Raw genomic sequence first — 4,623 nt, forward strand, 5'->3', positions numbered from 1 at the left:
GACAATCCGAAGTTGAGGTTCATGATCTTCTTCCTGTTTAGAATAAACTAAAGTGTCATCGAAGAAGACAAGCACGAAATCATCAAGATATGGTCTAAAAATATCATGAATTAATCTATTGAAGGTGGCAGGTGCATTTGTAAGCCCGAATGACATAACCAAGAATTCAAAGTGCCCATATCTTGTATTGAAGGCCGTTTTTGGAATATCTTCATCCTTGATCCTTATTTGATAGTAACCTGTCCTGAGATCAATTTTGGAGAAGATCTTTGCACCTTGAAGGCGATCAAGAAGCTCATCTATTCTAGGAATAGGATACTTATTCTTGACTGTTGATTGATTCAACCCACGGTAGTCAATACATAGTCGAAGTGTCCCATCTTTCTTCTTCTGGAATAGTACTGGAGCTCCCCATGGTGAGTTGCTAGGCCGGATGTAACCCTGATCTAACAGTTGCTTGAGTTGTTCCTTCAACTCAATAGCTTCTGGTATGGACATTCTATAAGGTCTCTTTGCAATTGGCGCAGTTCCAGGCATTAGCCTTATTTCATGATCAACTTCTCTTGGAGGTGGAAGTTCAGTTAATTCCTCAGGGAATATGTCAGCGTATTCCTTTAGCCAAGAGGGTCCCTCATGAAACTCTTGCCTTTGATCTAATTTGTTGAGTTTGATCAGGTAAACAGGTAATCCTTTTCTAACCCCTTTTATGATCCGCGATACTTTGGCTAACTGGATTCTTGGCACTCCTACCTCACCTTGAGTTGTAACAAACTCTCTTTCAGAGTTTCGAAAGGAAACTTGACCCTTTCCACAGTGGATGTGAGCGTCATTAGGCTTAAGCCAATCCATCCCGAGTAGACACTCATGGATACCTAAATTCATGACTCTGAATTTGACTGAGGTTTTCTTTCCTCCCAGAGAGAACTCCTCCTTAGCAGTTTGCCTGGTACAAGTTACCTCACGACCGTTTGCCAATTCCACAAGTAGGGTAGGAGCTTCTACTGTGGCTATTCCTAATCTTTTAGCACATGCTGGTGAGATAAAGGAATGTGTACTGCCACAATCAATCAAGGTTTTGAAACCTTTACCTTGATAGTCCGACGGTGTTTGAATCACCGAGAACTCGCGATTCGGCCCCTTCTTGTGTAAAGCGGCATGGACTGTCGCTCTTTCGAGTTCCGCTTCCATAGTCGGATCTTCCTCTTCTTCTGCTTCACATCTTTGCCTATTGGTAATGCAGGCAGTTCTCCCTCTTCCACGGGTGGCGGCTCCTTGACCACGGCCTGCACCTTGACGGTGTCCCTCGCTGAGCTTGGGACATTGCCTTTTGAAGTGACCGAGTTCGTTGTAGTGGAAACATCGGAGGTTTCGGCCATTACTGTGAGTAGGAACAAAGTTATTGACGTTATTTGTCCTTGCTTTCTTCCTTTGTCCCTGATTGTGGCCTTGAACTCTCTTTACTTGGGGTCTGAATGCTCCTCTGTTCGGGTCGCTATAAGACCAATTCTTAATACCCCTTGGTCTAGCTTGCACTTCGTGAATTATAGGTGCCGCTCGAATGAGTGCATCCTGAAGATCTGATGGTCGCATAGATTCAAGACGAGTATTTGCAGGTGGATTTAAGCCCGCGCAAAATTTGGACACCTGCTGCGTCGTGTCCATTTGTGGCGCATACTTTAAGAGTGAGACAAATTTAGAGTAGTATGCGTCAAGGGTGAGTCCTAACTGTTTTAGCTCATAGAACTCATTCATTTTCTGTGTACGATATGCAGGTGGAAAATATCTCCCCTGCACGGCTTGCTTTAACTTCTCCCAGGTAATGGACCCCTCTGAAGTCCCTTGATCCCTGCACCATTGTTTCCACCATTATCTAGCTTCACCGGTGAGTTTTAATTTGGCGAGCATGGCCTGATTGGTGGGAGCAGTACCAGCTGCTTCGAAGTAATCCTCCATAGATTCAATCCAAATTTCAGCATCAGACTGGATGAATCTGCCTTTCCCGTCAAACTCGGGTGGCTTTATCTGCTTGAGGAGGAACTTCTTCTCCTGGATCACAGCAGTACTTGATGTAGGGGGCGAATTTGGAACCTGTACCTGGGGTTGTGCCTGGGTAAAGGTTTTCTTAATGTTATTATATGATAGTTGACATTAGCTTATCTTTAGTTCAGCTATCTCGTAAATCATGAAGCTACTTAACTTTTTGTAACAACCCTGATGCACAATCGGATATTGATAAAAGAAGTGTTAGATATGATCAATGCCCCACCCTCATTAGGTGCTACCAATGATCCATGGTGCTCAAAGTTGTAAGGCCCCCATTATGAGGAGAAGCCAAATGTGAGCCCGGACATTGGTTGAGTCCTGACTTGTATATCAGATGAGGTCTATGTGACCGGATGGCAAAAAGGTGACTGTTGTGGGTCTAATCTTTGGGTTAGACGGAGTGGTTAAGCTGGTAGCAACTCGAGGCACATTGCATTGAGTTGCGTGGTAAGGGAGTTAAAAGGGGCCCCTATTGTGGGGTCCGGGGGCCGCGGAAGCGGCCCCTGGCTGGGGGGTCCCAGGGGGGCCAGCGGCCCCCCTGGCGGGGGTCCGGGGGCAGCGCCCCCGGCCCGATGGTAAAGGGAATATTCCCTGGAATATTCCCTGGCCGACTAGTGGAGGCTCATATGGTAGGTCGGTCAGCAGGCCGACCTAACGACCTTCGCGGGCTATAAAAGCTAAACCCCTTCGCAGCCATCTTACACTCATCTTTCACCCAGTCAGAGTTGTTGTTCCAGCTAGCCTTAAGCTCTTCACCTATCTTCTGTCTAGATCGCCATCTAAGCTTCACACAGTGGAAGCGCACGGGTGGACAGAGCCATCTTTGTATCAGTTGTTTGGAGTTAAAGAATTTTACTGATTCTCCTCTTATCTGTTGTGTACTCTCTATCTCTTTCTCAGATTCTGTTCGCTGCGCCGTGTAATATTTTACATGGTATCAGAGCCCAGGGGGCTCTAGAGATCGGAGAGCGTGCAAGAGGCAAAGGCTTCAACAGCAAAGAGAAACGATGTCGACTCCGGGAAGCAGTTCTGGCGCATCAGGAAGCGGTGCAGGAGGTGGTGCTGCTGTACCGGCTATTCAAACACTGAGGATTCGTCCACCAACCTTCAGCGAAGGCAAGTTAGATGGTACAAACTACACCTTGTGGAAGTTCAAAATTACAACTATCCTTGATTCTTATGAGCTTCTGGAGACTGTGCTGGGGACTGACGCAGAACCACAGCCTACCCCCGACCCATCAAATCCTAGTGTGATGATTCCTCCGAATGCAGATCTTCTACGAGCTTGGAAACGAAGGAATGCAGATGCATTGTGTGCCTTAGTTACAAGCTGTTCTGACAGTGTTTTGACTCTGATTCAGCATACAACCAAAGCGTCAGAGGCTTGGAATGTACTAAGGAGTCAGTATGAAACACGAAACCAAACAAGGATTCAAAACTTGGAGAATCAACTAGCAGCGGAGAAGTTTGCTGAAGGAGAGACGGTTGAAGCATTCATCACTCGGATTAAGAATCTGCGCGACCAGATGGCTGGCGCTGGGATACAAAAGACTAGCGAAGAGCTAGCTCGGAGGTGTCTTCGGATTTGTCCACAAAAGTTTGATGGACTAGTAACTGCCCTTAATACTCAGGTGAGACCTCAAGCTTTGACTTTTGAGGAGTTTTGTGCATTATTAATGGAGGAGGAGTTGAGGCTGAAAGCCCGAGAAGGAAGCAACAATGGAGATGCTGCATTCTCTGCCAATGCAAAAGGCAAAGGTGTTTCCTCCACCAAAAATGATGGTGACAAAAAGAAAAAGGGCGGCAAGAAGAAGTTTCAAGGAGAGTGCTTCTACTGTAAGAAGAAAGGACATGCAATTGCAGATTGTCGTGTCAAGAAGGCAGATGAAAAGAATGGTACCCTTAAAACTAAAGGGAAAGAGACAGCCAATACGGCTGAAGCAGAGCTGGAATTATTCATGGCGACCATTGAGGAAGTGTGCTCCTCGGCGCAAGAAGAATCTACCACTGACTCTTGGGTGTTGGATAGTGGGGCCTCCCGTCACATGACCAACAAGAAAGGTCTATACAGTTCTATGCAGCCTCTACAAGAATCCATCACTGTGACGGTTGGAAATGATGCTAAATGCCCTGCTGCGGGCACAGGTACTATTTCTTTTGTTGCTGCAAATGGTGAAGTCAAAAAGCTTTCAAATGTGTTGTATGTTCCCGAAATCAGGAGAAATCTCTTATCAGTTGCTGCCATAACTGATCTTGGTCATGAAGTGAGGTTCAAGAAGACAGGTGCAGAAATTATTGATAGTGCTGGCACAATTGTTGGCAAAGGAGAAAGAAGGAACAACCTGTATGAGCTAAGTGCTCTTACAGCCACCGCTGGAGTGGGCACAAGTAAGCTTTGGCATGAAAGGTTTGGACACATCGGATTTGTAGTATTGAAGGAGATGCAAAAGCAAGGTATGGTTGCTCACCTACCTACAATAACTGAATTGAAGGAACCATGTGAAGCTTGTATGATGGGCAAGCAACAGAGAAAGGCATTTCCACAAGAAAGCAAGAATAGAGCACATGCTCCTCTAGAGT

Source organism: Lygodium microphyllum, chromosome 11 (assembly GCF_053477565.2).
Source record: "Lygodium microphyllum isolate KBCC chromosome 11, Lygodium_microphyllum_v1.1.10, whole genome shotgun sequence".
NCBI lineage: Eukaryota > Viridiplantae > Streptophyta > Polypodiopsida > Schizaeales > Lygodiaceae > Lygodium > Lygodium microphyllum.